Source organism: Micrasema longulum, unplaced genomic scaffold (assembly GCF_059751315.1).
Source record: "Micrasema longulum isolate JH-2025_06_02 unplaced genomic scaffold, ASM5975131v1 h1tg002028l, whole genome shotgun sequence".
Lineage (NCBI taxonomy): Eukaryota > Metazoa > Arthropoda > Insecta > Trichoptera > Brachycentridae > Micrasema > Micrasema longulum.
The window spans coordinates 199,694-223,407 of record NW_028279196.1 but is presented as its reverse complement, the minus strand read 5'-3'; the positions used below and the strand labels follow the sequence as shown (position 1 = coordinate 223,407).

General features: G+C 33.5%; 1 non-coding gene across 1 annotated transcript; it reads left to right on the top strand.

Annotated features, from left to right (window-relative positions):
* Positions 1-23,212: 23,212 nt before the first annotated feature.
* On the top strand, positions 23,213-23,294 carry TRNAS-UGA (transfer RNA serine (anticodon UGA)). Its single transcript has one exon. It is a non-coding gene; the product is annotated as a tRNA-Ser (tRNA).
* The last annotated feature ends 420 nt before the right edge of the window (positions 23,295-23,714 follow it).

Sequence of the window (23,714 nt, the reverse complement as noted above, 5' to 3'; positions counted from 1 at the left end):
CGAATATGTTGAGGAAAAAAATATTTTTCTGTGATATACAATAGGTAGAAGTATTTTATTTTAACAAATTAAAAGAAAACGATACATTTCAATTACATATGCCAACAACGTTGAATGTCCATTTGAAGAGTTCTAAATTGATGGAAGAATGCATGGCAGGTTGTTGGGTCTGAAGAGAATCACGCGGTGGCTCATGAGATCCTCGTCTTTTGGCTTGTCTCTTAAAGGTCAATTTTGGAGCATCATTACACACAGACCAATAGTAAGCCTCAAGCAATTACTTCATTTCAATGGTCCTGATGTCTTTGTCTTATGGAAATATCATAATTGAATCTTTCTTCGTATTTACTACTGACAGCTCTATAACTAGGAGGGCAAAAGTCGTCGTGGGAGTGGAGAAAATTGATTTTAAGTGACATGTTGCACCCGAGTTGATGAGATTTGCTGCACTGTCACCAACTGAGTGTAATTATTATATATTTCGTTGCCTGAAAACCCATGAATCTCCTTTCAAGCTTTTACGTCTTTCCCTCTCAAAATTCGTTCAAACGCAGAATCCTGTATAAATAGCCAAACTTGTTGAGCAACAAAAATACTATAAACAATATTTTGAGTTTGTCCAAATTTTTATAAACAAGAACTGGATTCAACTCCTTGGAGAGCTGTTAATATTAACATATTACAATAGAGATGAAGAACATTTTAGAGAAGGTAATATAGAAGTCTAGGCATCTACACGACCTGTCATTGGCTGGTTTAAAGGGCTACTTTACACACTGTGTAACACTCATTATTCTGCCCGTATTTGAACATCTATATCCCTTCAATTCTTTCATCTGTTGATGTTAAAGATCTGAAACCTTTATTTATGCGGGTGAGATTAGTGTAATTGAATTATTTCACCTACATACATGGTAATACCTGAAAATGTAATTTTTTCCATTTCTATATTGGACCATGAAGAACGAAATAATAAAAAAACAATTTTTTTTGTGTAAAGACCAAAAAGTATGCTGTAATTTAAATGAAAAGTTTTGACTTTACAAAAAATACGCAAATACGATTTTACTTATGTACCTAAAAACTAGATACAGAATTAAAAATTAACAAAAAAATATCACGGAAAGAAAAAAAAAGTACGAAATAAAAAGTAGTTGTAAATAACAAAAATAACATAATGTTTAAATACATTTTTTGTTTTTTTAAATTATCGTAAGAGTACAATATCAGTCTAAAATTGCCCTTGTGAAGTTATACAGCGGTTTAAAAAAATACATATATACTTATCGTAAGTATCAGCAATAAAGATAATAGAAAAGAAGAAAGTTTTTCTATGCCATATTAGACTATTAGACACTTAAAATTTTAAATAAGGATTTAAATTGAATTCTCAATTTATTATACCTCGATAAAGGAGCACGTGAATCTCCGAAGCGGGTCGGCAGTGAATTAATAAATAAGTGGTTAAAAACGAAATGTTTTAACGGTAATTATGTAACAAATAATTTCAAAATGAGTGCTTTAAATATAAATTGTATATTTATGGACAGGTCAGTTTAAACAACCAGCGTGCGTGCATAAAAGAGGCAAGAATGTAGAGGAAGGTCTCTGTTTTAAGATAAAGTTTATTGGAAATCCATTGTCTATACCCACCGCAACGCGGAAGTGGCGTGATGGTCTGTCGCTGATTTAATTGAAATTGATAGCGTGGTATTGGATAACTTTACCGGCATCTTTCATCTCTATTTCCGAGAGTCGGTACAACTACAACGGCTAACAAAACACAGTACAACTTTGACAGTACGCCACAAACTCTTTATTGTGAGCCAAACTCTCGGGAAAGGCATGAATAATTAATATGGAATTATGCCCAGACCAACTTTAGACTCTGCACCCTATCTCGCCTCCCCCCGTATAAGCAGCACGGGCAAGAAAAAGACCGAGTCATTGATGATATTACACCGTCAGTAAGTCAGTAGTATCGCGAAGATTTACCTTAAGTTTCCCAATAGTTTCTCCAGTTTTGTTTTTTCCTGTGTCGGTAATGCAATGAATGTTATATTGTCTCTACTCATTTTTAAAGGATACAAACATGTAATTATTTTTTGCCTCACTTTATGTTAAAGAAAAATGGCCCTTCATTTTTTTAAACTGTAACTCACCTTTTCTCACGCATTTTAACGTTTTAACGGCGTGGCATTGTAAAACATTACAAAACTATAATGGTTCTGTGATAAAATGCCTATTTATGCGTTATTTAAATAGGTTCTTTAAAAAAAAAATGCCCTACCTGAGTAGATTTTCTAATTTAAAAAAATATGTGTTTTATTTACAATGTATTTAAATTACATTTAATTGAGACACAAATCCCATCTCCATGGAACCAATGTCCTGTGTTAAGTTGGGACGAATATATATATAACAATTTAACAATAAATATCACCATATATTTTGTACAGAACAAAAACATCATTTAAAAAAAACATGGCATTTCAACATATAAAGAAAATACTCAAAGTAAACGAAAAAATTTAATTGAAATAAACTACCTCAAATATTTGAAAAACCATAGAAGAGTTTCTCACTCAAATCCCCCTTCCCTCCCTAACGAAGAGCCAGTCCTTAAACTATTTTTTGAAAATATATTTTGTCCTATAATAGAGATTGTAACCACAACCAGACTAATACCATTAAAAAAGCAGAAAAAAAATCGTTTTATAGGATGATGAATGATCACTTCAACTGCTCCCTACAAGAAATTAACCTGTGCATCTATTTTGATCCTAATCGACGTCAACTGTAAAATTGGGCTAAGGCAGAAATATTTCTGACAGAAACTATTTTACAGTTGATTCAACTACTGTCAGCTGATTAAATTATAGCATCCGCCATTTAACACCAGACAAGAGAGATATGTGCGGCTGAAAACATTAAAAGATGGAGAAGAGGGTGAAGGAGGGGCTGGTACGATCATGTTCTAAGAATATAAACCAGCAGACTCCCTTATATTGCACTGCAACCTCGCGGGATTCATCCTCGTAGATGATCTCCGAAAGATGGAAGAACAACTGGGAATCCAATCGCAGGAAGAGTAACCATCTGTAAAACAGACCATAGGTCTATCTATAGCAAGGAAAAAAACAACACCCATTTAATTAAATAATGCATCTTTTTCTCCGGACGAAAAGATTCCTCTCTAGCAAGCCTGTTTCAACGGGTTATATCAAATAAAGGCGTCACCCGGTCACCAGGAGATAACAGACAGATCTCTCATAATATGGACTCCAGAAATCAATTCAAAACACATAATATTGGAGTTTTACCTACCATTAATACTCTTATTATGTTTCTATTGATTTCTGGAGTCCAGGTAACACCTACCTGGTGCATTATCAGCTTTATGAAAAAACAAAATCTATGGATGACCGGGATACCAAATTGGCGGAAACGGACAGAGCAACCATAGATTAAGACATTGACCTAGGAATAGACGATACGAAACCACAGACAACGGGAAAGAAAATGAACGCTTCTCTTCTGATCAATCTATTTTTATTTATCTTCTTCAAATTCACTTCCAATTGTAGATAGTATCGTTAGTCACTTTTAAAAGACGTTGTGATTTTTAACCGTCGTTCTCCGGCATTTTAATGTTATACCAAGTATCTATAGATGCAAGGTTATCCAAAGCTTAAATGGTTTAATATCGTAATAACAAAACTATGCCTTCAGCAACATTTATTTATTAATGAACATGGTTAATGTAAACAATTTATAGGGTTTAACATTATAATAAAAGAATAGTAGAAAATTTAAAAAAAAAGAAAAGAAGCATTGACAAACATAAGGGATATCAAGACAAGATCTAGACTATTTATTTAGTGCTCGTTTAAATCGTTATAAACTTAAACCAAAAAGTCCAGATCTTGTCTTGAGTTAACAATACGACAAAGGCGGGTCATTGGAGAATTTAGGCCATAGTTTGTTATATGCTGATCGATGAACAGTACTTCATTGTTTCTCAATCTACGAGTCAGAATATTGAATTTTACTTGTCCCAGTAATGATGGAACATTGATTATACCATTTAGTATGCCGAACATATATATGGAGTCAATATTAGTTCTACGTTTTTGTAGACTAGAAATATTTAACATTGACTCTATTTCAGCATAAGAATAATTATCTCTCTCTAGTCCAAGCATCCACGCTATTTTTCAAAGCAATCGATGTTGGACTGATTCAATGTGATTTATGCGATTGACATAGAATGGAGACCAGACCACTGAGGCATATTCAAGAAGAGGGCGAACAGTTGAGCAATAAAGAGTTTTGATTGTACGGACATTAGTAAAATCAGAGGATATTCTGTTAATGAAGCCAAGTAATTTCAGTAATTTATTTACTTTATTATCTATATGCTCGTTGTATGTCAGTTTATAGTCCAAAACAACTCCTAAATCTCTGATGGACTTGACCACATCAATTTTGAGAAATGATAATTTATTTATTTATTTATTTATTAACGGACACTGTCTATGTATACAATTTATAAGGTTTAAATATTACAATAAAAGAATAGTTTAAAACATTTTAAAAAAAAGAAAGAAGCATTGACAAACATAAGGGACATCGAGACAAGATCTGGACTATTTATTTAGTGCTCGTTTAAATCGTTGTAAACTTAAACCAAAAAAGTTCAGATCTTGTCTTGAGTTAACAATACGACAAAGACGGGTCATTGGAGAATTAAGGCCATAGTTTGTTCTATGCCGATCGATGAACAGAACTTCATTGCATCTCAACCTACGAATCGGAATATTGAATTTTACTTGTCCCAGTAATGATGGAACATCGATTATACCATTTAGTATGCCGAACATATACAGGGAGTCAATATTAGTTCTACGTTTTTGAAGACTAGAAATATTTAACCTTGACTCTCATCAGCATAATAATAATTACCTCTCTCTAGCCCATGCATCCACGCTATTTTTCGAAGCAAGCGATGTTGGACTGATTCAATATGATTTAAGCGATTGACATAGAATGGAGACCAGACCAAGAAAGCATATTCTAGAAGATTAGATCAGTAGTTGATATCGTAGATCGCTGAATATATAATATGTTTTGCGCTGCTATTCCAAGTTTCGAACACCATTGTAGTGTATTCTGGAACTTACGTTTGATTTTTTATTTTTTAATTTATGAACCATAAAATACAAAGTTTAATACCAATTAATAATATTTACAGGAGTTACTACATCTTCATTTGGAACCTTAATAATATAAAAATTTTCTTAAAGAAACGAAATATATATATTTAAAAATGCTTTCAGGAATGGAGAATATGGTAAATCTGGAACTAAGGGAGATAAGGTCGTTATCCTCATATGCTACACCGACGATGCAACCGTAGTGGCAGTGAGAATCCCTGATGATTAGAATATATTAATCTTAGTCAGTAAAACAAAAAGTTGAAGTTTTTAAATATTTAGATTTTAAAGTCTCAAGCTACTGAGTTTTAAAACTCGTGAAAATCTAAGAAATTTAAAATTTCCTTGTGAGAACAATAGTTTGTGCAATCGTATGTGTTTCAAAAATAGAGGAATCACACAACGTTTTATAAATGCAAAAATTTTCATAAATATTTATAATGCCTGGCTTTGGTTTTTCTTTTCTAGAATTCTCTAGGCTCGAACTTCCTTTGAATGCTTAAAACATTCTGTATTTTTTATGCGATCGCTTGTTCGGTTCATATTACGAGAAAGTCGTAATCTTTTCACACTTTTCCCAACAATGGTCGGCCATACGGTTCTCTAAACGGTTTTCCATAAAGGATAATGATGGAATAATTTCCCTCAAACTCTTCCCGCACTTTAACCCATTAACTCCCGTGCTGGAAATTAAATATATTATTTATGGTCACTTTTAAAAGCCGAGAAGCGAAAACGCCGTAATAATATATTTCTGAAACACAAATTCAGATACTTCAAACTAAAATTTTTATTACAACTGTTATTAAAAGGCCTTATATTCAAGGTTTGTATTAAAAGATTTTAAGCCGCTCTCACGTAGAGCTGAAAAAAAACACATGCATCTTTGTTCTACAATCATGCCGATATATGCTCGAACATAATAGTAATAAACAGTAAACTAAATCAAATAAAAAAATTGTATTACTTAGAAAATAAACGACGTACGTTATTGTTTTTACTCTCAAAGAAATCTGTGTTTAACGATTTTGTAATGTATTTATACATTTCATATTACATTTGTATACATATTCACTATCATATTATGGCTTTTAAGACTGTGCCCGTGTTAAGTCATAATAATTAACATTAAAAAAATGTAAACTAAATTAAAATAATAAATAATTATATTTGTAACATTATTTAAAAAAATGGGTTAAAATAAGTAAAAGTTCGCTATGAATATAAACTTTTCATATAATTAAATGAAACGCGAAGAAGATTATTTCTTAAAACGATAAATAAACTACGCTTTATTGTCTATTGATTACAGTACATACAATTTGAGCGTTTATTGCTATGAAGGGAAATCTTCTAGGCAACCAAATAAAAAGTTAATAATAAATGTACAGGTTAAGACATATAATCAACCTTGGCAAATAATTATTTGTTGCAAGAGGAAAAATAAGCAGTCCGCGATGGAGTCCTGGTGCTGACTCTGATGAATGGGAGCAAAGTTTGGAAAAACAGGGATGAAAGTAGGCTGAAAGCTGTCAAAATGCGGTCTATCCGGCGAATGTCTGGTAAAACTATGTACGATAGATGCACAAATGTTGTGATATGTGCCTTATGTAAGGCTGAGACAAGCATTATCGACAAATCAAAAAAGGAGCTCTGCGCTGGTTCGGACATGTATAACGAATGGACAGCGAAAGAACGGCTAAGAATATTGACAATGCGAATGCAGAAATAGAGGTAGACCAAGAAAGACATGGCATGACCAAATCCAACAGATACTTGAAGATGGACATGTCAAAAGTTGGAATAATCGCCACGCGTGCATGAGAAGATGTATTAATGTAGAAGAAGCGAGATCTGTATGCAAAGAAAGAGTGATGTGGCGTTCTATCCTCTCTGCCTACCCTTACGGGGAAACGGCGTGATGGTTCGTTCTTGTTGTAGATTTTTTTTTTTTATGGTGCAATAATAAATTCTAGTTTATCAAAAAAATAGAGTAAAATTTTCTTGGGCATTTAAGTGTTAAGGATTGGAAAGAGACGGTTCTATATCGATATTGAGAACACAAAGTAAATAATTCAGTTCGTAGAAGTACTTTTTGTATATCTACAAACACAATATTTTTGAATACTTTTGATTTATATATTTATGTATGATCCTAGGGTTACGAATTAGGAGCAAAATCGATAGTCGAGATATTCTTTAGATAAACGGTACCAATATAAAGAATAATAATTATTTTTATTCATAAAAAATCGGGTTGTGGTCTCGTGGCTAGTGTCTCGGACTCTCGGCTCAAAGGTTCGTGGTTCAAATCCCACTCTATCCCAACTTGGATCCCATTTCTGATAGTGAGTTTTTTACAACTCATTAAAATGGCCCTCGAATTGAAATATTTGGGTAAACCAATATTGTTATATTTTTTACAGTTTGATAAATTTAAATAGATGCATTCGAAATATTGTGCTTTTACGAAGTGTCTTCATTCTTTATTATATGGGTAAATATGTTACTTCACCTGTGATAGATGTGTAGATTATATGCTGTCTGTCTGTGTTTGATACCAAATGTGCAAATTTGACAACACGGAATGATGACTGAGAAATGAAGTCACTGTATCAATTGGAATGATTTATTTCTAATGATCTATATTACAATTAAAATGAAAATAAGATGACAGTTTGCAATTGGTAAAAGAATTCTGGTGGTGTTTTTCTGGGTTCTTATGCCGTGTAATTCAAACATTTTTTGTCTGCCCTTTGGGACATTATGATAAGGCATTGAGCACATTAACCAGACGCTATCTGAAATTTGTAAAGAAAGGCTGTCCGTGAAAATCTAGGAGATTCATCTAAATAAATTATTTGAAAAAAGTTCAAATACACTACAAACAAACTATCACGCCATTTCTTCTTTGGGGTAGGCAAAGAGAATTGAATGCCACTAAACTCCGTCTTCACGAACATAACTCGTTTCCTTTACATTCAAACATTTTTTCGTGCACGCAAGCTGATTATTCGGATTTCTGACATTTCCATGTTCGGGCATTTGCAGAATTTGATCATCCCATGTCCTTTTTGGTCTTTCTCATTTTCTGAATACATCAACATTCGCATCATCAATCTGTTTAGCCGTCTTAAGCCGTCCATTTGTTATACACGTGTTAACCAACAACGTCGTACTCTTTTCCTGATTTTGTTGAAAGTGCTCCTTCTTAGCTTTATATTTATTTATTTAACTTTATGACCATAATGTTATTTGAACATTGGCGGGCTTATTGCCAAATGGCAATTTATTCCAACCAACCAATAAAATAAAAATAAAAAATATATAATTCAAGTTACAGAACATATTCTATGGAAAAAAAAATATTAAAAAGCTAAAGATATATAAAAATATAAATAAACGTATTTGTTTATAAATTACCTTCAATCAAAACTATTACTCAATGGAAAAAGGAAAAAAGAGGAAAAAGGAAAGGAGGAGAGATTAAAGAAGAGAAAAGAGATGTTTCTTCAGACGTGATTTAAACAGAGATAATGTAGTAACATCTTTGATGGTGGATGGGAGATGATTCCACAGTCGAGCCGCATGGACACTATATGAGTTAGAGAAGAAAGATGAATTGTGGATGGGTATTAAGAGAGTGCCTTGAGAATTAGAACGAAGAGGTAAACCATGAATTGATAAGCGTTGAAATTTTTCACGCAGGTATATAAGAGCGTTAGGACTATAAAGTACATTGAACAGAAGTGAGAAGGAGTGATAGTCTCTCCACTGTCTAATTTTGAGCCGTTTCAGTTACCAACGATAATTAGAAATGTGGTCATATTTCCTAAGATCAAAAATGTACCTTATGCATGTATTCTGAAGTCGTTCAAGTTTATCGAGTTGCTCACAGCTTAAATCAGTCATGGAAACATCAGCGTAATCTAGAATGGGTAGAAGTAATGCTTGTACAAGGGTGCATTTAGTATTAATGGGTAAGAATTTTTGCAACCTTCTAAGTGAGTGTAGACTGAAAAATATTTTGCGGCTTAATTCATTTGTATGAGCTCGCCAGCAGAGATGTTCATCCATTTGTACTCCTAGATTTTTTACGGATTTCCTGTATTGAATATTGGTACCATTGACAATAAGAGGATTAAGTGAAGGTATGTCTAGCTTACTAAGCAATCTTTGACTACCCGCGAACATGATTTGTGTTTTAGATGGGTTTATTAGTAAACCATACTCTTATACGCAGTAAAGCACGGATTTTGACATAAAATGAAACAATAAGGAAAATATGGAAAGGTTTCCATAGCTGAATGGTTTAAAGATACTTACCTGTTTTAGGCTCATCTCCGGGTTAACTTGAATTGATCAATCTGATTAATCTGTATTGGTATATACATAATTAAGCTTCTTGGCCTGTCTTTGTGAACAAAGCAACTAAGAAAAGAAAGATAATAAATTTATCTCCTTTTCAAGAAACTCAGTCAGGTCACCTTTTGCTCCAACTATTAAGCAGATTTGGACTCTATTAAGTCCAATAAACCAGGATTAAGTTCAGCGACAGTTCGGAATAAGACAGGCCGGGGGTTAGGAAACACCGACTTCAAATCCCTTAACTCCAGAGAGGAATGGGGAGTATTATGAAGAACCTTCCGACCCCCAGTCCAAACTTAAGTCACTTAACATGAATTCATGTAACCGGCTCCCTCGCGAGAATTAAGAGTTTTAAAATTAGGTTAAATTTTGACTTTGACAAGAAATCTCCGTGAAATCGAGGTCAGTGACGTGTGAGGGAAAATATAGCGTCACAACTGTCATATTTAGATCGATATTTCATCAGAGCCGGAGAAATGTGTTTGAATAAGTAATTCGGAACATTGTTTTAAGTACCCACCCGTGTCCTAAACGTATTTAGAAAATTAAACAAATAATTACAGCAAGATTAAATACTCGTACATTTAGGCTTAACATTTTTTAGCTCACTACAGAAATCAAGGAAAAATTAAGTAACTAGAAAATAAATAAATGACATTGCAAACATGTTATCATTTTATCATTTTAACCGATAATTTCTACAACGGCCCCATTTTTTTGCGATGTATTACGAAAACGTAACTACTTAATTTATTCATAGTTATAATAATAATCTTGACATTTATAAATCGCCATTTTTAAGATGGATTACGTCGTCACTTCGGCATAAATTCAAGAAATATATTACGCCAAAATGGTGGCATTAAATGGTGATGAATGGTGGCTGAATGGCTCGCCGTGTCGAGTGGAGGCGTCCCTATTACAATAAGGTGGTACTAATGCCCTCACTCTTGTATTATCCCGGACAATGCGACGTCATCAGGACTTCCCTCACAGAGCCACCGACACTAAAGGATATCGCGATTATCCGAAGGTGACGTTTTGGAAGGACCGACATTCCCTGCATAAACATTATAGGGTGTACGTATACACAAATATACATTGATTGCAAGGCATAGGGAGTATAATTCACATATTTACTGAAAGTAAAAAAATACATATTCATTTATCATGTCCACACCAGGTGGTGCATATGGCACTGCATTGGTTCACCAAACGCGTCGTATTTCGATCATCTATTATTTGAAGGTAAGGTTTAAATAGGGTGGTCTTACGCTTCAGGTGCCAGTAAATAGACAGTGAAATATTGCGGGGTAAAAATACATTTAAAAATGGTATTTTATGTCCACTTTTACTGGAGACCTCAAATATGATGGGTTTACGCACCATCACGTAGCCATCGAGTGTGTATTTTTATTGTCAATTTTATTGGCCTTATTACTAAAGAATGAGAGTCTGAAAGGAACATTAAGTAAGAACAACAAAAAGACGGAGAAGAAAAAGAAGTAAATCAATTTCAATCTGGTGTAAAATGCTTAAAATAATAAAATAATTCAAATAGATCAAGTCGAAGAAGGAATCGTGTGTTAGAAATACCACATTGTAAAACGAGGCTCGCACAGAGACATGCATATTTTATAGGCCCAAAAATGTTTAATTCATTTTTTACTGATAATATTTCATTGATTCCAAACTTTCAAAATTTTCCTTTTTTTAAAAAAACATGCACTATCCTGGATTCAAACTAAAGATATGAACTCTTTTTTTCTATGATTTATTTTGTTGCCCTTTAATAATGAGGAATATTTTTGTGTTTTTTTTTAATATTTTTTATTTACTTTTTTAATTACTATATAAAAAAAAATACCATCTTATCTTTTACAGAATATTTTATTTTTTCTTTCTTATGTTATAAAAAAATATTAAAACTGTCCATTATTTACTATAGGAGCAAAAATTCATTAACATTTTTTGTATACCCACGAACAGGTAATGCCTTTGTGGGATTTCTCGTTTACTATTTTTCTATTAATTTGTATTTCATTGATATGTAATTAGGCTTTTTTTTTAATACTCTGTTTTGTTATTAAATATATTGTAAAAAACAAAAAATAAATTATAATAAAAAAATTTGAAAAATGACAAAACATTGATGATTTCTATATAAATTTACCAACCTTCTCTTTACGTAAGTCATAATTCGCAGAAACTATGGGAACCATAGTCAAGAAAACTCTTTTCAGCATCATCTAGTTTAAAACGCTTGCCTAGGATTCTGGCTTTATTTTTGCATACACCTAACTGTCTTTTTCATTCACCCAGACACGGATATTCATATGAAAGTAAAAAACATATTTTCATGTTGTAAGAATGTAAGGAATGTAGAAATATATCACCCGCAGTATTCGGCAACAACGAAGTGCGGTCGTCCCAGCATGGAAAAGATCCACCGGTATTTCGGTAGGCTATTCAACAGACCAATAATCCTCCCGACAGGCATGATCAACGGTAAATTAGTCCTGCATTCAGAAAAAAAAAATGGTTTGTGTTGCTTAGCTCCTAAGTATATAATTTTATGGGCTCTAACATGTTGGGATTATAAATTAACCCATTCAGAAGTTTAAAGACCATCATAAGCAAGGCATGCTCCTTCTGGCCCGCAAACTAGTGATACCGAGCATACCAAAAGAAACAATGATGAGTAATGCAATGCGTAGTATCTATAGTTTCTCGTGTAAAGGAAACGAAGAAATTTCTTATGTATTCTCTCTATTATCAGTGAGTAATTGGACGACCATTTCTTATAATATGTTCGAAATTCATATCTAAATTACAAGATGACCTGATACAGGAAATTTCAGCCGTCGGAGAAGCAATGAAGTTCTTGTTCTTATTTTGTGAAATAGAGGCGAGTGATCAATCAGCTCATGACGTCACTGCGCCCTGTGCAGATTCCCATAAGTAAGTTCTTGCCCTGCAAGTCTCGGTTTTTAGTGAACTGGGCTGTTGAGTGGAGGGCGAGTGTTCTCAAATTGCTAAATCTCCTCCTCCTAGCCCAAGACCTTAAAGTAACGGACTATTAGGTAAGTAACATGCGCGTTCCGTCCATACATTGGATGGAGCCAATGCTTCCCTAAACATTTGATATCTAAACAATCAGAACCTATTGTTTTTTTAAATAATATCAGCCATAAGTTACATATCTTTTAAGTAACTCTATTAAATATTTTTGTTAATTAGTTTGTTGTTAATCGCAGCGATCGATGAGTTCGATGTTCATTCATCAATAACTTTTAAAAAATTGCGGCAAGCCCATACACAACCTTCCAAATGCGCGGTTATGCGCAAACTGAAGTAAAATACACTGTGCTCCGTGTAATTCTGGAATATGGAACTGCGGTAATCTGTTGGTTCCTATGAGACGGTCGCCCAGTACTGAATTCAGAAGTCCATGATTGCGTCATGTTTTTTCATATATTGTGACGGTTTTATGGCAAATATAGTACTTTAATCGGTTGACACGATAGTATTATAATATCAAACTTGCGGAAATTATGGCATAAAATTGCTTTTTTATTTATTTTAAAGCACTTAATTCATAAAACCTAGTATTAAGTGACTGTTTCCTAATCGGAGACTTTACCGCACGCCCTTGGTGGATAGCAATTACTGTCGCATTTTCATAGTTATCCAATGGTCCATCGAGGAAGCAGCTTGTTTTGTGATATGGAGATCATTTTCACATAGAATATAGACATTGAATCATTTGCACTACAGAACTTCTAGAAAATTTTATTCTAGCAGGGTGTTTCTTTAATCTGCAGTACCCTAAAATGGCACTAGTGAGAAATGTATCATATGTGGAGCGAACATACACAAATATGCATTATTAATAACAATTTGAATTTCCTAAGATATCTGATGCTGTAACTCCATCATCGCTAACATTGTTCTATTCACAAAGCGCATTAGCACTGATTGTATCTGACAAAGACGTGATTTTAGGTAGCATTATGATTCCTGTTTGTAGTACACAAGTGAAGTGTATTGGATCTTATTACATTGATAGTATTCAGTATGCCGCAATAGTAAACAGTCAGCTACAATAGTTGAATCAATAATTTACACGCTGAACTATGTACCTTGGGTTCTTAACTTGAAACAAGGTTGTCAACTGTGACGTGTGCATAGTTTTTTTTAAATAAAAATCATATGATATTCTTGGATTATAAGTATTTATTGTACGCACAACAAAATTTATGATTGCCACCCAAACCCTCGGAATAATTTTCCACACCTTCACAGTGGGAAACTACGATTTGAGGTAATCAAGTTCTTTACATACCTAGGTTCCACAGTCACAAGTAATAACCAGGCAACTGAAATGGCTCAAAATTAGACAGCGAAGAGACTATCACTCCTTCTCACTTCTGTTCAATGTACTTCATAGTCCTAACGCTCCTATATACCTGCGTGAAAAATTTCAACGCTTATCAATTCATGGTTTACCTCTTCGTTCTAATTCTCAAGGCACTCTCTTAATACCCATCCACAATTCCTCTTTCTTTTCTAACTCATATAGCGTCCATGCGGCTCGACTGTGGAATCATCTTCCACCCACCATCAAAGATGTTACTACATTATCTCTGTTTAAATCACGTCTAAAGAAACATTATTTCCCTCCCTAATCTCTCATCCTTTCGTTTTTCCTCTTTCCTCTTTTTTCCCTTTTCCCATTGAGTAATAGTTTTGATTTTAGATAATTTATAAACAAATACGTTTATTTCTATTTTTATATATCTTTAGCTTTTTATTTTTTTTTTCTATTGAATATGTTCTGTAACTTGAATTATAAAAATAAATCTTTTATTTTATTGGTTGGTTTGTTGGAAGAAATTGCCATTTGGCAATAAGCCCGCCAATGTACAAATAACATTATGTAAAAAAAGTCAAATAAATAAATAATATAACAGTACACAAGAAGAAAACAGTCGTAGAATAATGGCTGCCAACCGTTGCTACTACGCACTTCAAAAACAATCACGGTTTAAACTGGTACGAAAAAATACTAAAACAATACTGTACAAAACTTTGACGAAACTAATCCTGACATATGCCTCCGAAATCTGGGTTATGAGAACTAATATTAAAGGAACCATTACAGCCTTCAGAAGAAGAATCCTCAAGAGTTATACATGGCTCTGTGAGACCAAACAACCATTGGCGTCGTCGCTACAATAGAGAGCTATACGATATTTACCGAGCGCCCGATATAATCAACCCCATCAAGGTAGGACGCTTGAGGTGGGCTGGCCATATAATTAGAATGGACGACGAAACTTCGATAAAACGCCGAACTCTCTCTCGACAAAGACAGGAAGGCCTAAAATGCGATGGATAGACTGCATCAGCGCAGATATGACAATGTTGAAAGTGAGAAATTGGAAAGGAAGGGCAGCAGACCGGCAAGAGTAAAGAAGACTCCTGGATTCAGCCATGGCCCACCCAGGGCTGTCAAGCTTATGAAGATGATTGTACGCACATCAAAGGTATGCATTATGATGTTAAATTATGCTCTGATAGAAGTGTTAATCAAATATCTAAATCCTCACTTTATTACAATATAATTCACAACGGTTGTTGATCTGAGTTGTTTGTGTTAAATCCAAAAGATTGTTTTTAATTTATTTATGGTTTATATAAAATGTCAAAATTTTTGTTTGACAGTTTTAAATATGGTAATTATAAAAAAATGTAATTGAGCTTATTTTTAAAAAAAAGTACGTTTGATTTATTTATTCATTTTAAATTCATTAACAGTTCACGTATTCACGTACCTACTATCATTGCTTTTTAGGCAGTACTCGTGTTAAGACATTAAAAAATCAAATATATGATGAAATAACAATAAATATTAAGAATAATAATACAATAAGTAAACATTGAATACTTACAAAAATATTTAAAATTTATAAATTTTATTATTCCACAATTCCATATCCGCTCCCTAGTTGGAGCATATGGTGTCCACGAAGATCCTCTAGGCATCTCTGTCGGCTGCCAGCTCCTGTGCATCCCCCCCAAGTCAGGTTCACGTCTCGTAGTTCTGACATGAGCTGCCGACAAACAGTCAGCGGTGGACGGTCAGGACATCGAGAACCTGATGCCTTGTAAAGTAGGCAAGCGTGGTTTAGGCTCTCAGGAGGCATCCCCACACACTGCCAAGCCAACCGTATCGCCTCCGCTCGTTGACAGTTTTCACCGGAGTTTACTGCGTCCGTTCTCTTATTACTTCATTCCTCACAAAGTCAAACCACCGCATACCCAATATTCTTCTGAGACACCTATTCTCAAAATTTTGCTGCTTTGGGCCCTAGTAAGGTGCCACGATTCGCATCCGTAGAGGAGAACAGGTGTTTTGCAGGCGTTATATAGGCGACAATTGGTTTTTACTGAGTAAATATCTGATATGTCGGCCCCGTTGGGTAATGGTCAGCGCGTTAGCCTGCCATGCAAGAGGTCTCGGGTTCGATCTCGAAATATTTATTTAAAAGGGTGTTTTCACACTAGAATATTTCATAGTCCCTGGACTGGTACCTGAAGCGTAAGACTGATTATCTTACCTTCATGGAACAAAAATAATCAAGATATGCTGCGGTTGGTGTACCAATGCAGTGCCCTATGCACCATTAGGTGCAGAAAGGGAATGATGATGATGAAATATCCGATCTCCAGACAGCCTTCATACTATATTATAAATTACGTATGAATAAAAAGGGTTTTTACATATTGAAACAGAGATGAAGAATATTTCAAAGAAGAAAATATTAAAGTCTTAGCATTTATAGGACTTATGACCTGTCTGGTTTTGGTTTTAAGGTAACTAAATATTTCACATAATTTTTACATTAAAATTGATTAAGTACCTACATTAATTTGTAGCAGCCCTGTGAGTGTTTGTATGAGGTACTGATTCATCATACATTGCTTTAAGTCTCCAGACTTATTGAATAATATTATTATAATAGGTACCTACACTTTCACAATGTTCAGCTTAACAAATCACACCATTTGCGCCTAATTGACGAGAAAATAACTCCTTAATAAGCCTATTGAAAACGAATTTATTTCATTGAAGGACTGTGGTTATTTATATAACATTGATTCCCTATTTCAAATCTTTGAGGCGTCTTGAAAAATGCTTAAACGTAAAGACATCTTTTGAATTAGTTTTTAAGTACAAAAAATAATATTTAACTAATAGAGTTTCTTTACATACATATCTCAGTGGAACTGCATTTCAATTATATTGAGTAACACCCACTTGTATAAAAAAAGAAATATTTGTCTTATTCTGATTTACCAGAATTTCCAATTTTGGAGACACTTTCCAACGAGTTGTAAATAACTCACTTTTAAAAAATGGGAATCAAGTTGTGATAAAGTGATCCTCGATCCACTACTGCTTATATTATTACCACAAAAAAAGAATCGAATTGATAACGGTGGCCGTGAAAATCTTTGTACCTATTTAACTAATAACAAAGTTTTATTTTCATAATAAATTATAATGAAGTATTACGAAGTGAATGCCGATTCAATTAACAATATCAATACGTTACAATTATTTATTCTCGCTGTATACACAACTGTTTTACCATTCGTTGAACATGACCAGACCATTTTACATCTGTCTCAGAATTGCACTCTCGTCTGATTTCATTATTCGTAACCTTAGAGTAAGAATACGCCACCTGCTAATAGTGGCGCCTACACGGACAAAAACTATTCTACGGTTATCAACTTCTAAGTTAGTAGATACAGTTCACAGCAATACAACAGATGTATTTACTCTAAGAATACAACAGGCCGTATGTACTCCGGTTGACAATTGAGGGCATTGGAAGCAAAGATAGCAAACTCCCGTTTTGGTGCTTTCGAGAAAAATAAAAAAAGCTGTTAGGTACACTAATGCTAAAGAAAATCTTCATGTAAGAAACGATATTTTCACTGAACTTAAACTTTAAGAAACTAATAAATTAGCTTTAATCGAAACACTTTTGTGGTTATTCATTATGATAAAATAAATGCGGGCATTGGAAGCAAAGATAACTAACTCCCGTTTTGGTGTTTTCGATAAAAATAACAAAAACTGCTGCACTAATGCCAAAGAGAGTCTTTATGTTAGAAATGTTATGTTCACTGAACTTAAACTTTAAGATACTAATTAATTAGCTTTAATAGAAACACGAATTCAGAAAACTTTCTTAATATTTGTATGGCACGGCCATTTTGAAAATCTAAATCTCAAACCTGTCGTTGGTCGAATAAAATGGCTGATGGATATTGGTATGTTTGCTTCCAAACACTACTTTCAAACTATTAGAAGTATGATTTTAAAATACATTTGCAATTCAACTCACAATTTTTATAAAATAAAGTTGATAAACGACAGAATGACATCATAACTAAAAAATATATTTCTTTGAAGGTTGCTTTCTTTGCTTCTAATGTCCGTTACACATTTATTGTTAAACTTAAAACTTAACCCAACAATCGAATCGCTTTTGTTATATGCAATAAAGTTTAAAGGCTTCTCTTTAAGCAAAAGCGAATTATGACTCTTTAGTTCGTTTAGCATTTCGACCGATTTCACTCTGTTTTTATCATTCTTCTACCAGGACCTCAATTACAATCGGAAGTTTAGGACGTCATACCTTTACCATGGTGGCAGAGTTGATAATAAATTCTCTCAAATGATTACGAAGATACACTACCAACCCTTTTTTTTCAACTAGGTACATAGATACACAGATAGGTACATCGATATGTATCAAGAGGACACGTACGCCACGACAGATAGAGCTAAGCTCTAAAGTGACATACCTTCATTATAACGAGATAGTTGAAAAAAAAAATATTCCAAGCGATCACGAGGAAACACTGCTGAGCCATTATCTTCAAGTTTTGAGGTAGGTACATCGATGTGTACTAAGGGCTCAAGTACCCCATGGTACTTATTCTTAGTGGTGGAGGTCAGTGCTATGCAAGATCCCATGGTACACATATCCATACATTAAAAGTGACAAACATTTTGATCCACTGAGCAATTTTTCTTTTAATTACGATTTATTTAAATTTTTAATCGTTCTGAGGTGGCCATTTTTTTTCATAAAGGCTTATTTAAAATACGAAAAAGCAGTAAGTTAGTTCTGAAGGCCAAATTAATTCTGACATAAGTGTCAGTTTTCAAACCGAACTGCTAGATGTTGCTACATCAACATCTAGCCGTTTGATTTGAAAACTCGAAAGAATTATAGCGCATGCCTAAGACTACGTGACCTTTGAGATGTGGTAAAAATATTGCCAGTATGAAAAATAAATGTAATTATTTCCCCTTTTTTTACTGTCTTCCTGATACCACGTATCGACATATCGAAAACGCCGACTATAGAATACGTTGGTAGATAGAGATAGTACAAAAAATAACGACACCGTTTTAGAAACTGGCAAATGTCGCAAAAAAATTGTGTTCCAACTCGCACTTTTTGCTTTTTTTGCGATCTATTTAAAATTTTGAACGTATTAAAGTGATTGCTATTTATCACAGAAGCGTATTTGAAATACGAAATAGAAATACTTTTATTTGAATTTAGTATTAAACGCGGAGTAAAGTTTTGGTTGAATTTGATCATATGCCGTCTGAGATGACGTAATGGAAACACGTATTGACAAGTCAGTAGAGCATATTGAAGAAGATAGAATTAGGAAAGTAAAGTATACCTCTCGATATGTACCGATGGAGATAGCGTTTGTAATTGCGGCCCAGTTCTATATATCACTTCTGAAAATAAGTGTCGCAACTAAAACTACGTTATGCCCTATCGGTCTATTCTTATTTTTAGATGTAGGGGTCAGAGCTATGCAAGATCCTGACGTCACTGCGACATGTGAAGATCTATTGTGACGGGTCTCCGTGAATAGTTCTCGATTTTCAAGCCCAGGTCTATAAAGAGCCTGGCTACTGTTTGGAAGGCGAGAGCTCTCATTTCGCTAAATCTCCCCCTCCTAGCCCAGATTCGTATCGTATCGGACTATTAAAAGGGGGCGAGCTCTTTAATATTCTCAAGTTTAACCGGTAGTCCCCCGAGAATGACACTTCTTTTATGATCAAGTAAACACATTTAAATTCGCGTGTATAGGTGTTTCCTCATCTGCACTGCAGAACCTACATCTAGAAGTTTCGGAAAGGTTCATTCTAGCAAGGTGTTTGTTAAATCTGCAGTGCCCTGTAAGGACACAATCGGTCTAGCTTCGAAAAAGACATTCTTATAAGGTATTACTGTGTTTAGTGCAGTAAAGTTTGTATACGTTCGCAGTTTGCTCCAGTATGCCTCTTCTGTTTGGTCTCCACAATATATCACACATAAAGAGAGGTTCAAAAAAATTCAATGGACATTTTTGAGACATTTTAACTGAAGATACAGGTATACAGATCTCAATTGTATGTCTTCCTGCAAAAAGCACCACTTGCTTAGTTTAGAAGATCGCCGTCTACTATTAGACATGGGGGTTCTTCATGACATACTTAGTGGACGCCTTGATAGCCCGGCTCTTATGTCGGAGTTATCATTAAATGTCCCTGGCTACCGCACCCGTCACACGTCGAGCTCTCTATTTCATGTGCCAGCAGTTTGTATGAACTATGCCCAGAACTTTCCACTTATACGTTTATCTCGTGAGTATAATTTGAACTTTCCCATTATTTATCGATTTGATTGTAACGAGTAAACATTTAAAATGCGCATTTTAAAACACATATTTTTGTCTTATACTTAGAATTAAATCTTATTTTATATCTAAATCTAAATTATATATATATTTTTGATACTAGTGCAATAATATTAACACACATGTCCACCCTTATTCCATTATTACACCCACTCACCCACCATCTCACACACTTACAATCACACAAACACACTAACATGTATTGTACGAGTATTTCATGTATTGCTGTTGATATCCCGCATATTTTTTTTTTTTTAAATAGTTATACGTAAAAGAATAACCATTTTCTGTTGCTTAACACTAAGCAGTATTATATAGGTAGCTTCTGGTATAATTACACTATCAAGTTAATCGGTTTTCGTTGCTGTAAAATGACTCCTCTTACAACAGTATTAACTTGTTATACTTTCCTTCCTTATTTCCGGAAAACCGGAAATGCAAGCTTTCGGGAAAGGGCTATCTAGTTAAAGGACTATTTTAGAGCCTAATTATTCACTAGGCTTTTGAAAGGGCCCTTGATAGACGAACGCTAGGAAGGCAGGAAATATAAAGGACCTCAAAGGGGACTTAATGGGCTTATGTTATTATGCCTACGGCCTAGCTGACTGGCGACTGGCCATTAATGGATTCTGTTGGCAGTGCCGATTATTCGTCTGTTACCGAAAAGAAACAAATGAAGATTGATTGCATAAAACAACTTAAATTTTACAGAGAGAAAATATATAAAAAATCAGTTAAATAATCGACAATTTCAAACGTTTCTAAATAGGTAAGATTTACGGGTAATAAATAAACAAAAAGATTTATTTTTAACATCAATATTTTGAGCGTTTAAGTGGTTCTACCCTGTAATATTATTTTGTTCTTGAGCCACAATGGGGAAATATCACATACTACGAATATCGATAAAAATATAAATGAAATGAATTTAGAATATTTAAATGTATTTTTAAAATCAATATGGATGTTGTTGTTGTTTAAATGTTTTCATACATAAATGAAAAAAATAAATTCAATAAAAATACGTTCGAAGAAAAACGCGACGTGTTTGCCCTTGGTTGTTGTGACTTCAAGATTTGCGAAGTAGTTCTACACAAATTTCAATGGTAGGAACAAATAAACATGACTCGTGACGTATAAGGGGCGTGGCCAATGGAATTTACTGTTTTTGCGGGAATTCCAAATTCCAAGTTTAAAAGTATTTTTTAATAAACGAAAATATTTTTTTTTACTAGACAGTATTTCATAGGCCTTTATTACTTGAAATTTTAATGAAAAAAAAATATATTTCCCTATTACAAACGCTGTCTTCATCAATGGTAAAAATTCGACATCATCTGGTAAAAATGCAGTCATCAATAGACTTCACACTCTAGGCAATGAGTACCAAGACGTTGGTGACTCATTGCCCGTGAAGCTGAGTTCATGTAGAACGGCTCTTCTCCTGTATTTCATGGACTATTTGTTACTACTGTTAAAAATTGTTTAAACTTCATTATTGGTGTTCAAAATATTTCTCTTTATCATTTTTAAAAAATATATATTTTTAAACATAAATAAATACAATATACCTTAGTATTAGTTTTTTTATCGTTAAGTGTTCTGCAAAACTGTTTTCTTTGTTTTTTTAACTGGTCATATTTTTTTTTATATAGTTTATCTTTTTTCGACCTTCTTAATTTGTAAATTAATAATATTGTTTTAAATGCTCTTTATTTGTTATAATTATACTTCATATATATACGTTCAGCTGCATGTAAAGACATTAGTGCTTTTGCCGTTTATTTCAATAAAATAAAACAAAAATACCTATCGAGGCGGTATAAAGTGAAATCTATAAAGTTATAAAAAAAATACGTATATTTGTATGAAAATATAAAGTGTCTTCGTCGATAACCTGTAATTGAACATATTTAGAAAATAAATTGTACTTATATGTGAAAGTGGCTTAGTGGAATAAAAAAAAAAAAAAACATATTAAAATTGTAATAATATTTATTGATAAAAATGAAAAAAAAACACATAGTTTCATATCAAGAACATGCTTATAAATAAATTTATAAAATACGAAAGTAAATTGAATACCATGCAGTGTGTAAAGTGGTCACTCAAACCAGCCAATGACAGGTCATAAGGCCTGTAAATGCGTAGACTTCCATATTCCCTTTAAAAAAATATTTTCCCTCTCTGTTGCAACCAATTTGAAGATAACTGTTGATTTCCCATTGTGATACGGGCCCGGGCTGACACCCAAAGCGTAAGATTGATAAACTTACTTTCCATGTCATGAAAATGATCTAGATAGATTGCAACAGAGAGGAAAAGCATTTTTGAGAAGACAATATCAAAGTCTAGGCATTTGCAAGGCTTATGACCTGTTTTTGGTAGGTTTAAATGGCCACGTAGAGTAAGATGTATTTTACTTCACAAAAATCAACAAAAGTAGATGTTTAAATAAGGCAGAATGGTGAATGTTACACAGTGGATGAAGTGGCCACTTAAACCTGCTAATGACAGATCATAAGCCCTGTAAATGTCTAGGTTTAAATTAGGATCGACAGAATGCGTCAGGGAGGACATTGTTTGCCAGATACCCTTTTAAAAAAAAAGTATATTATCATTTGTTCAAACACAATAATAACAAAATAATTGCAACACATAGTTAGCTTATTTTGCTTCAACTTTAAGTTCCATCACGTCTTAAAAACATTTGGTACAAGTTAAATAACAGAATAAGTGATTAAAAAATTAACTAGTTTACCACGTAAATTCATAAAACATCTGAATACATACACGTAAACATGATTTGGAATTAATTTTTATTCACATCTACTATAGCTGAGGTGTCCGAGTGGTTAAGGAGTTGGACTTGAAATCCAATGGGTTATACCCGCGCAGGTTCGAGTCCTGTCCTCAGCGATTTAATTGTTGAAATATTTTTTTATTTTTTATTTTCATTTAGATAAATTAAAATAATATTTTCTTGTTTTTTGACTAATGGTCAGAGTGTTTGTTTAAAATTGGACTTTGTCCGTAAATCTATAAATATTTAAAAAATAAAAAAAACATTTAAAAGTTGTCAAAAATATACCAATGACAAGTTGTGATGGTTAGAGGTTATCGGTTTCCGGGAAGCCAACTCACCAATAAGAAAAACACTTCGACTAGAGCTTGTGACGTCAGAGGCCCAGGCGGAGTAATTTTAAAATTTCAAAACTTAAAAAAACCGTAAAGTTGATAATTTTTTAAACTTTTTTATTTTTATTTTATTTTATTTTATTTTATTTAAACGCCCTAGCGTAGTGGGCATTATAAAAAGTTATAAAAAATACACGTTTG